Source organism: Durio zibethinus, chromosome 24 (genome assembly GCF_047325235.1).
Source record: "Durio zibethinus cultivar Kanyao isolate XHJ-2024 chromosome 24, ASM4732523v1, whole genome shotgun sequence".
In the NCBI taxonomy this organism is placed as follows: domain Eukaryota; kingdom Viridiplantae; phylum Streptophyta; class Magnoliopsida; order Malvales; family Malvaceae; genus Durio; species Durio zibethinus.
The window spans coordinates 11,037,904-11,050,626 of record NC_143185.1 but is presented as its reverse complement, the minus strand read 5'-3'; the positions used below and the strand labels follow the sequence as shown (position 1 = coordinate 11,050,626).

The 12,723-nt window shown below is 29.1% G+C and overlaps 1 pseudogene across 1 annotated transcript; it reads right to left on the bottom strand.

Annotated features, from left to right (window-relative positions):
* Nucleotides 1-1,674: 1,674 nt before the first annotated feature.
* Nucleotides 1,675-9,566, bottom strand: LOC111316078 (glutathione synthetase, chloroplastic-like; annotated as a pseudogene). The gene is made up of 12 exons (XR_016333114.1): nt 9,480-9,566; nt 5,577-5,746; nt 5,319-5,394; nt 4,760-4,890; nt 4,118-4,237; nt 3,945-4,025; nt 3,716-3,796; nt 3,545-3,614; nt 3,170-3,291; nt 2,661-2,797; nt 2,382-2,574; nt 1,675-2,166 (listed from the first exon to the last, which is right to left on the bottom strand). The product of XR_016333114.1 is annotated as a glutathione synthetase, chloroplastic-like (transcript).
* Between the last annotated feature and the right edge of the window lie 3,157 nt (nt 9,567-12,723).

Genomic DNA, 12,723 nt, shown 5'->3' with positions numbered 1-12,723 from the left:
CACTATTTTTAATTATTCTAATTTTTCTCATTTAATTTAATTCCTTAAATTGTATTCATCACCTACATTTTTTAAAATATATATATAAATGTGATAAAGTTATATGAGAAAACAAAAAAAAAAGAAACATGTAAACATAAAATAAAATTTAAGGAAAAAATATGCATGTGAATATTATTATTGACATGGATAATATAATTAAGAAAAATATATTTTTTATTAAGAAAAAATATTTTCTGTTTTCAACAATAGATAAAATATTTTCAAAAAATATATTTTTATTAAAAAATATGTATATAAATAATATTATTAACATGAATAATATAAGAAAACAAATATCTAAATAAAAACTAAAAGGTATAAAAATTATACACAAAGAAAAATTAGTGTAAGAGTCCAAAACAATAATGCAATACCCAAAATTTGCTGCAACCAATTGGGTTAGCACAAGTTGAGCCTCTTCTAGGTCATGGGCTAGCAGTCTTTCCTTCTCTTCTTTTTTTTTCTTTCTCCTTTCCCCTTTTCTCTTTCCTCTTTTTCTTTTTTTTTTTTTTTCTTTTCTTCCAACCTTTTTCTCTCTCAACGTTTGAAAGCCTCTCTCTAAAATCATGTCCCATCAGAACTTCAGTCAAGTCCAACTATTGATGGACGGCCACCTCATGCATGCAGCTCACCATTGTCAGTCGTCAATTGCCATCATCAAAAAAATTCCAAAAAATATTAAATTAATCTCCTCTTTTCATCTATCCAAGTGGATAAAGAAAAAAATCACGATTTAACCCGGCATTTACGAAAAAAAGCCGACGGCTTCAAGCTCAGAATTACCTTCCTTCCATCACTCTAAATGACCAAAAATTTTAATATGTTATTACCCTCCTCAAGTCCTTTCTGTCCACCGATTTGGATTTTTCAATAAATCTCTTTGCTGCCTCAGCTTTCGTACGCTGCTACCTCTCTTTGGTGGTGGCTTCCTCGTTTTCCTTCCTTTCCTTGCATAAACCCCTAAGGAAACCCTGTCAAAACCCAACCAAATCCAAAATCCATCACACCCGAGATCTCACTTTTTCATTTTGGATTCATTTTTAGTGTTATGGTTGTTAGTTATTTTCCTTTATGTCGCGTTTGTTGGCTTTTTTTTTTTTTTGTGTATGTGATTTTGAATGTGCTATGTTGTGATCGTTAGCTGTTTTATGAATTGATAATTTGGAGATAAAAGATGTCAGGACAACCTATGATAAATAGATGAAACTTGATAGAAAATACGAAAAAAAAAAAAGTCTACGACAACACGTGACTGTTGTTGTGTAAAATTTTTTATATTATATATAGATCTTGCGCGCATTCAACCACAGCAACGCCACATAACCTTCCCCATGTATGATAGACAACCACACAGTGACACGTAACTTTCCTCATCCTGCCTACACTTTCTCTTCCCCTGCCTCTTGAAAGGCGTCTTGTCATCTTTGCCCATCGACAGTCACCATTGTGCTGCCACCGCATACTTTGCCCATTGATGAGATGGTTTCAATATCTGGATGAATTTATTCAAGTCTATCTTATCAGTTTTACCTTAAGCCTTGTTTCAAGTGAAAAGCCATGTGTCTCACTACTTCGGCATGGCCAGAAGATGCAACTTTGGATTATATCTCATTAAAATAATTAGAAAAGATAAACTCTGGAAAGAGGGCCAACACATCTATTATTAACAGTCCAGTGAGCTGCTGACATCAAGAACCAATCAAGTTATTGATCAGATGAAAAAAAAAAAAAACCTGTTGGGATAATGTTTGTAATCACATAAGATGTTTTGCAGTGACTGAAAACCAGCAGTATGACAACCTGGTTTACCAGGTCGCCAATGACGGAAAGAAGATGATATCCATAAAATTTTCCATGTGAGCAAACACTTGAAACGCTTTTCAAGCTGTTTCAAGATATCGAGGACAATTGCTTTACCAAACTGAGTGTCATGCAAATAAATCAATAGTAAATGTTTGGATATATATGTAAAGTTGATGGTAACCAAGAAGCTCGGCTCATCAAGTCAAATATATACTATCTAAGACTGCAAATCCGGCTGCAACCCCACCTTCATTTGATGATGATCTCTTGGTCTGCATCAAGTAACCACATTGGTCATTCATGATAACATTCTCCTTGTTCCTGCATGTGCAAACTGATGACTCTCCAGTACATCTAAAAGGAGAAATGTGAGACTAAAAGGGTAAAGATTTACCATGTGAAAACCATTTTAACCTTTTCTTTCCCCTTCATTCCCGTTGGTCAATCGGGATTGATAAGAGAAGAGAATTTAATAGCATTATATGGAAATGACACAAGTTGCAATAAAAGGATGAAACAAAAGCACTAAGATGTACCTTGAGTAAGCACTGTATACCCCAAGCTCTGATATGGCATTATCTTTATGACAAATGCCATCACGCATAAAAAATGTGGGAGAAACAGTTGGGAAAATCCTCTGCATAAGTATATAAGCAGCATCTTCTTCAGACCCTTCCTTTAGTAATCGTAAAAGGGTTTCTTTCACATCATCACCGTAGATATTGTTTCCTGAAATGGGATCGAAGACTCAATTCTCAACTGAATCAATACAATGAAAAACAATATTTATGCTCTAAAGACTTGAGATATGGAACCTCCTCCTCTTTGGGGCTCCATGACAAATAACTAGGGTTTTTCTATTGATTTTCTGGTGATATCATAGTCATCCAAACTCCACAATCCAGCAAAGCATTTTCACAGTTTGGCAATATCCTCTTTGTTCTCAAGGAACCTGTTTGCAAGGGGAAGAGAAAATTCAAGGAAGACATACAACTTTAAGTGATGGTAGTTGTTAACCAAAAATTTATGCTAATATACTTGCATTAACAGAAAAAACAACATGCCATAACACTTCACTATCCTAGTTCCATAATATTGGGGTTGCCATTTTGAGGTTGAATAAGTAGTAAATGCTTTGAAGTTTGAGATTTCATTTAAAAAGGAAAAAAGTTCCCCAAACAATTGTAAGGCATCTTCTAGCCACTGGCAATAAATCTTTAAAGAGGATGTTTTTAAAATCTAACTCAGTTACACCTAAAACCATAGATGACTCGGACAGAGTATTGCTAATATATTATTCACTGAGAAATATAGAATTAATTACCTCTCAAGTACATTAGGTTTTGCAAGTTCCTGTTGAATCTTCTTAGTTCCTGCTAAATGATATGATATTGGCGGGCACCTGATAGCTAAGGACTGCTCCATTAGCAGTGTACCTCTCCACTCCTAGAAAATAAAAATGTAACAGACATCAAAAAACCAAAAAGTCAAAAACAGTCCAGTGTTGCTTTAATTGGCAAGGATGAGTACTTCATAGTGAAAAAAAAATCAAAGTTAACTCTGGAAATGACACGAATAAAAAAAAGTAGCCATCAAAATCATATTTGTGACAGCGATTTTTTGAGAAAAACATGAAAAGTAGCCATCAAAAATCATATTTGTGACAAGTAGCAAGAAAAAAAAAAGTGAAATTGCTTACTGCCTCTGAAGGATAATCAGTTGGTGCATACCCTGCTCTAATGTAGACAACTGCAACTGCTTGGCCATCTCTACAGGTTCAAAATTTTAGACATTAAAATAGAAGCTGGACATGGTAATTCTAAAATCTAGGTCAGAAAAATCATCTCTATTACAATGTAAAGATACATACACAAGAAGTGTGCCATCAGGTAGAAGTTTCCCATCTCTATCAATTTCAGCCAATGTTTTCCTAATAGTTCTTAAATTATGTGTGTTATCAAGCTAAGGAATGCAATGTGAAGTGAGCTCTCAATTTGAAGCTTTCTAATTTAAAGATACATCTTAATACATTTATTTTACTATGAACAGATTTTACCATATTTCTTCAACCAATCGATATAAAAGGTTAAAAGGGATATCTTTCCTTCAACATTGTACAAAGCCAATGTTGGTCATACATATTGCGTTCTTCCGTCTGAACAACAGCCATTGCTACAGCCCTGTACTCAGAAAAAGAAATTATAAGCACCAAAATGACTTCAATGATTGCAGCAAGTCAAGAACCATGAGGGCATATTTTTTCAAAGTTAACCTGGAGTTATTATACTCAGTCCATGCTTTAAATGCCTCAGCAAACTGACCAACTGCAGTGTTTACTGGGATCCTTTTAGAATCTAATCCAAGGTCTTGGCCATAGTCATTAAGTAGGGTCCTGCAAAATGACTAGTTATGGCTGACAAACTTCTCGATACTTCTGTCTGCTGAACAGTGCATCAGCAATTCAGAATGTCTTTCAAGCTTTTTGCAGCGCTATACCAACAAAATGTTTCTATTACTCCTTTATGCTATATTTCAAATATTAAGGGCATTAAGAAGTTGAAACATTGCATAAAAATAGTAAATTTAGCACTTACAATGGTTATGCTTTTTTCAATTCAGGTTAGCAATAAATATAGGCTGATGAAACTTTCTTTAGTAATTGATTAGTACCAGAGTAAAAATCCTATCTCTGCACTTCACAGCTTTTCTTCACATGTTAAAACAACACTCAGTCACTTAATTCCTAGAAATTAATCTCAATGTTAAAGTGACAAGAACAAACACAAGTAATATAAATGATTTTTCCAATAAGCTTCATTCAAAATGCAAATTCCAGCACGGCAATATTCAAATTTAAACAAATAGAAATAAAGTTATGATGGGGGTACTAAGTCAAAATGCTTATTTGCTCAACCTGTGAAGGTCGGTCACAAGACAACCAAGAGCAGGAAATGAAGACAAAATTGTGTTCAACTCTGTTTGGAGGAGCAATTTAGTTTTCTCATCAAGCATGTAATCTTATCGATGTAAACCCAAGCGTATTTCCTATTTCAGAAATTGCATATGATTAGATTCGCTCACATAATAAAAACAAGGTATTGTTTTTTTCACATTTAGAGCAAATAGTTCGGCCAATAGACCAAAACAATTTAATAGGTACTAATAATTGCCCTGATAATACTTGTTTTATCTCATATAAAACATATGATCACCAAATCTTCAACAATGAACACATCCCTGGGAAAGAAATTATCAAGTAGCTTCTTCTTCTTGTTGGAACCCAATTGACAGGTACCACAAAAATGTACAATGAACACTAGTTGAACAAAGTGACAAAGAGCATGAAGAACAAAAGGTAAGAGCACAAAGATTCTAGAAGTACATCTCAACCTTAAAATACTCCACTTCCATAATCATAATAAATCCTCCCCATATTATTAAAGATCAAATATCTGTAATTGTTACCCACTTACCTCTTTCTTGTTCATTTCTAGCATCTTGGAATGAATATCTAAAAGTCTAGAGGTAAAAGCATCCACCTTTTTTGTCCTGAAATGTTAAGCATTGGCAATATCAATTTACAGCAAACAGTATTCTCACAGGACAAATTGGATTATGGTCAATATGTTCAAGCCTAATGGTTCAGATAATGGCATATCACTTAACTGCAGTTATAAGAACAAAGTACATACATAACTACAAAATCAATGGTGGAGAAAGAGAGAAAGTACCTAGATAGTGAATCTTGCAGAAACTTTCCATCTAAACTTACATGATCAATTAGTTGGTTGAAAATTGGAGCTAGTTCACATGCTTGTTTCCAATGAGATACTGGAAATGACATGGGCAACAAAGCAATTGGAGCATGCACAATGCCTACACCAGGTAGTTGCCCAGATCTCTGCAATTAGACACACCCACATCAAATTCAAGCACAAAGAATTAATATAATTCACAACTTTACATCGAGTATCATTTCCTAACTTACTTTCTAAATTCAAATTATGAGGCAAACCACAGACGTAAAAACTAACATCAAATGACGAAGACAAAATTTCAAACGAGATTCAATGAATATAATCCAAAGAGAGCACATGGCGATGAAATATGAACCAACAAAACGAAAGGGCACAAAGATGATATCACTACAATCATGTTTACTGCATTTGACAGTTGATGGACTAAAAAGTTCCGCAAAACCAAAATGCGAGCAATATATGCAATTTAAGTTCAGAATTTGGCTTCTCTTTCGCCAAACAACAAGCATCAGAAAAGGCTAACATAAGAAGTAAATTGCTTCAATCATATTCTTCCTATAGTTTTCCTTTGTTTACCATAAAAATTGAAATAATTGAGCCAAATTAAATCGGATTTAAATTTGGTTGATGTTAAAAAAAAAAATGGAAGCACAAATTTCCATTTAAATTAAATTAAATTTTATTTTTTATATTTGAATTTATTTCGTAATTTAATTGAATTCATTAAATTCAATTTGATAAATTTGATAAATTTATAAATTAAAAAAAAAAGCATTAATCAGTTAGAACTTACTAAATCGATCACGATTTAATTGGTTTTAATATGAATCCGTATTTTTATAGGTTTAAACGATAAATTCCATCGATTTTTGGTTTATAAAATTAGTAATCGAATAAACTAAAATAATCGATTATATAAAAATATAAATAAATTTTTTTCTTTTGTGAATACCTATCCCACCCTTATACTAAACCTAACCGCAAATTATTTTCATCTCTCTTGACTCTATCTTTTTCTCCATTCCCAGTAGCCTTTCTCTCATCTCTTAACTCACCCTTGTCAATTTCTTCTCTTTTCTCACATGCTACAGCAGCCAACCAGTCACCAATCCACTACCTCTTCTCTTCTCTCAATCCGACATCTCTTCTCTTTTCTCCTCCATCAATGGTGTTTACCTCTTCCTCTCTAACCCAGGCCAACAATCTTTGTTGTGGGGCTTACTTCTATTTGATTTTGAGCATTGTCAAGTGGCTATGGGTTGATTAGGTAGTTTACTGTTGGGTGAGCTGTCGATTTTTATATATGCCGGTTGAATAAGTTGAAATTCATCCCAATTTCCTACTCTCCATCCAAGGTTGTTGTTTGTCATTTGAGTAAAAGTTACTAGATTACTATTAAGTATGACTGAGCTTTTGATAATTTACATGTTTTTATAATTTTGTTAAAGTTTCATATGTGATTTTTTAACACATTCGATGCTTATAAACTCCATTCAATATTGTGTTGCCTTAGATGTTCGTGACATTCTGTTTATTTATTTAGTAGTCAATTGTTCATTGATTTGAGTACACTTAATCAAAAGATAATATTACAAATGAGTGAAAAAATGGTGAAAAACTGATCGAACATTGACCAAATCGATTTGTATAACTCGGTTCCATCATTATCGACTATTTAGATAAATTCGATCGATTTTGATTATTTCTATATGAAGCTTATTAAATCGATTTTTAAATTTTTAAATCGAACTCACTTTTATATATATTAATATTACATATTAAATTTTTGTTATTGATCTATATATAAATTAAATATATTAAAATTTTTTGATTAAATGCATTTAGATTCATGAATCTCTCAAATAAAAATTTAAATTATTTGAAATTTATTCATTACTCAAATAGTTTGAAGTTGATTCGATAATAAAATAATTAAATTTTAACTTTTTCAAATTAAACCTGAATAATTTGTCAATAATTTAATTCATTTACATCTTTATACTAATTAGTTTTCGTGCATGTACTATAGAAATGATAGTCACAATATATACTGATAATATAATTTGTAAAATACAAAACGAAAGTAAGAAGAATTTTAAGTGTAAACTACAAGAAGAATTTTAAGTGCAAATTACTTGAAAAACAATAATTAAATGTTCTTAATTTGTTATTAATAGTTTAACACATAATAACAAGTTAAAATTTAAAATTATAATTTATTATGTTAATACAAGTATCAAAGCTAAATTAAATAAAGATATATAATATATATTAAGTCAATATTTTTAAAAATTAATGTCATAAACGATCTTCTAAACTATAGTAAAATGTTTCATACTGTACCTAAATTTTAAAATTTTTTTATAATTATAGTATCTTAACTATGAATCTATTAATTAATATAATACTTGAATGGTTATTTGCTTGTCATGTGTCATCCTTAAAAGCTAGCCACATTAGGGGGTAAATATTATTTTAGTTAACAGATTTAAAATTTAAGTATCAAATTAGAAATTTATAAAGTTTAAATATCACATTAAATATTTCAATATTATTTAAAGTTATTCATAACACTAACCTAAACTCAAATTAAGTATAAATAATTTTTTCACTTATTTTAAATTTTAATTTAATTAAAATTTATATAATACACGTAATTATAAAATGAACTAACTTAATATTGATTTAAATTTATTTTAAAAAGTTAAAAACTTGAAATTATTGAACATAACATTATTTAAAAATTTCTTATTCATCTTTCTTAAAAATTTAAAAGTTTCTTATTAAACTTTTTTTCTACATCTTTAATGTCTTATTTTTATTATTTTTGTGATTAAATTAGTTATTAAAATTATATCATAAATTACAACAATTGTGTTATTAAAAAAATTATATCAAGGTTACTAAAATTTTGTCAAATGCTACCAAAATTATATTATAAATTATCAAAATAATATCAAAAAATTACTAAATTTGTATCATAGATTACCAAACTTTTATTATAATAAAACCTACCTCCTATATTCAACAATTTCCTTTAAGGAAACTTTTATAATTTAATTATATTAATCTTATAATTTTTCCTTTTTATTGTGTGTTCTTTCTTTTCTAGCTTTAATTAATGTCAAATCCTAATAAAATCACATTTTACTCTTACAAATTAATGAAAGAAAATATTCATTCAATATTTAATTTTCAACAACATACCAAATGATATTTTAGTTAAATTTATTTTCAAAATTAAAATTTTCTCACTTAAATTTTCAATGTTTAATATTTTTTGGTTTATCAAACAATACCTAGTCTTCATATTTGTGCATTTTGAAATTTCTTCTTTCATATTCTTTTTCTCTTTTCACTAAACTTCTTTTTATACAATTTTTTTTCTTCCCATTACTTGCAAAAATTTTGTAATTAAATAAGCTAATCACACTCCATCTTAATAATCTAAAAAATATTACAACTATGTTTAACATCAATAATGTTTTAATTTATGATTCTTTGCAATTGTTTCTAATTCAATTTAGATAAATGTGTTCTCTAACATTTATATAAAAGTTAGGAAATTTTAGAATGAACCCTAAATGAGAAAATTAGCATTTTTATTTGTATGGATGTGTATAAATTAGCATTAATATGGATAGTGTATGTACTTATATATAAAAGTTGTCCCCAATACTCAATTTATTGCCAAGTTAGCAATTATATTGTTCATTTGAATGCCAAATCAACCACTTTATTGCCATATAAGCTTTGTAAATTAACTACCTCATTATAACATCAGCATTATTAAAATCCAATTAAATTATATAGATTCATCTCTTAAAAGGCAAAGAAAAAACAACAAAAATTTTGACAGCACAAACTTATGGCTACCTCAACGAAGCCAAAGCTGACACTTCGGCACAGGCAGTGGCTAAGATGAAACACCCTTTTAACCAAGCATCCCCATCCCTCAACCATTATCATCAAAACACCTACCCAAAACCAACAAAAAACAAAATCATAACACATCCCTTAAAATGGGGAAAAGCAACGCCAAAAGTAAAAAAAAAAAAAAAGGAAAAAAAGCCAAAAACAAAGGGATTTTAGGTATGAGAGTTTCTAGGTAGATTTGGCTCAAATCTTTTAAGCTTATAGGACAAGAGAGAGAAAGAGGGTTTTTTATAACTTATAAACAACAAGGAATGAATGGCAGTGTTAAAGGCTGCTCATGGCGGTGAAGGACTTTTGAGAGATCAGAGACAGAGGAAAAAAAGTTAAGGATAGGAGAACAACATATTAAAAATGCATAACGATCAAATAGTGAGAGGAAGAGATTTTATGGTTTGAATATTCAGTTTAAATTTTCAAATTTAGGTAGATCTCAACCATTTTGGAAAAATTTGAGCTTAAAACAAAGATTAGAAGGTCGAGGAGAAGTTGTGAATGAAAGTTGGGATATAAATAACATCGACTGACAACGATAGTAGATGGCAAGCAGTGGTCCAAATGGTTGTCAGTCATCAAAAATTGTGTTAGGGGGCAATTAGGTTTCGTTTGAAGGAAAGGAAATTTTTTTTAAAAAATGAAGCATTAAAATAAAGTTAAAAATAAATGTTTTGGTTTTATAGTTAAAAAAAGAAAAGAAAAGAAAAGGTTTAGTAATTCATCCCAAGGTGTTAAATGTATTGTTTAAAATAAAAAGAGAAAAAGGGAAAAACTTCCAAGCAACTCATGAATTAGACCTAACCCAAACTTATAACCCGATCCATGACCCTTAGATAATTAAAAGTCTAGAAATGCTTCCTTTTAGTTTATTTTATTTTATTTATTTTTTAGTAGGTTAAAGTTAAAGTGTCAAAACAAAAAAAAAAAAGGAAAAAGAAAAAATTTTAAAATCATAAAAAGAAATTCAAAATTGAATTGTTTTTAATCAGATTGAATTTTGAGAATTCAAAGGATGTAAATAAAAAAAAATTGGAAAAGACTTGGGATTAAAGGAAAATAAAAAGAAATCATAATTAAATTTGTCAAGCAAATTTTATTTTTTTCATTAATTTAAGAATTAAAATTTGGCATAAGAGTCCTATATATAGAAAGAGATTACTAATGAGCTCAAAGGAGGAGAAAAACAAGAGGGATTAAAGGCAATTCAGAAACAATAATAAGGGAATCAAATTGCAAAAATCAAGAGCAAATACCAAGCAATTTTTTACAACAAAAAAAATTTTGGGTGTAGCTTAGCCTTATAATTTTTACTATTTATTAACCTTAATTATGGTCTCATTACTTAATATTTGTCAAACAATTAAGCCTTTTATAATTTTTTTTATTTAGATAAGAAGTAAAAGAATGTTTGGTATACATAAAAATAGTTTTTCAAATAGTGGTTTAAACTTTTAGGTTAAATAATGAAGGTCTAATTAAATAATGCCTTCACTTTTTATATATTTTTCTTTTAAAACAGAAAAACACAAAAATGTACAAAAGCAAAATCTCTTACAAAAGAGAAAGAAAATTTGAGTGTTTTTTAGAAAACCTCATAAAACATATCAATTTGCTTATTATTTATAAATTAAATTAACTAGTAAAAGATATTGAATTTAAAAAATTTTTAAAATGAAAAATTTTAAAATGTTGCAATCGATAATTTTTTATATTTTTATACATAAATAAAAAAATAAATACAATTTAATTTAAATAATATTTATATATATTTAAAAATAAAAAATGAACTCGAGTTTGATTGCATAAATTTTCTAGTATATACTAAAACCCATCACCTTGTTAGTGCTAGTCTATCATTGTCACTTAATGATTGATAAAACTCTATAAACGCACAGGCCGTTCAAATAATAATAAAGGCTAAAAAGCCTAGATGTCGATTCCACGAGGATTAGTTGAAGACTTTCCCAAGCTGTGTACTTATTATCCCTATATCTTTCTAAAGTTAGTTCAATCAAAAAATATCCATGAAAAATTTAAAATTCTACTAAAAAAATCCAAATAATTAACTAAACTAACTAAGAAATAAAGACATAAAAAAAAAAAGACAAAATGCAAAAGAAAAATTATAACTAGTCCTAAAATGTAAGAACAAGCAATAGCTAAAATAAAATGCAAAAGTGAAAATCATGAGCAAAATGCAATTACAAAATTCACATGAAAATAACACCTAAATTCTTGATTAAGAAAAATGGAAATGATGCCACATAGAGCTTGGAAATGACATCTAGCATGATCGTGAAATGAAAGCTAAATGTTGCAATTGTAACTAAAGCTAAGTATGAAGAGATTCTTGAATCTAAACTAAATTTGAAACAATTATTAACCAACCTATATAAACACTTGATCTAAGAATAATGACTAAATAGAATGTAAAAAAAAGGTCAAACAAAAAGAATTGTAACAAACAAGAAACAGTAAACACAAGCTATAAACCAATTTTTGATTTCATGGTTTGAACTTCTAATACAAAACTAGAACTACACCTAACTTGGAATTTGAATGAGAGAATAAAAGACTAAATGAAAAATAAAATTGAAGAAGAAAACATGCATAAAATTACACAAATAGTGCACAAAAACCAATTCCAAATCTGATCTATGTTGGAACCACATGAAAATTGCAACAAAAAAAAATTTAAGATGTGATCATACTGGAAAATAACTTCATCTAAGCTAAAACAACCTAGATCTATTAACTAACTACTTAAATCAATAAGAAATAGCATGAATCAATAAAGAAATCAGTTCGACAAACTCAATTTCAAAAATAGTGTAAAATCTGAAAAATCAGAACATTATCTAAAAAATATTATCTATACAATAATGAAATGTAAAGAAATAAATTGAATCAAGTAAGAATCAACATGTAAACAAGTAAAACTAGGGATTTAAAGTGAAAAAAAGGCAAACAACTTGCCAATGAGAGAGCAATTTCACACCAAACTTGCTAGAAGAAAACTGGAATTACATTGTCATTGCATCCAGCTAGATTTTTTGAGCTTGATCTAGAACATTATGGTGTGAGTTTGCAACTCAATTTTTAATATGTTGTAGCTAATTGAATTAGGAAACTATGAAAAAATTTTGAACAAAACAAGTAAAATTTGAATGAGATATCATCAAAAATTTGT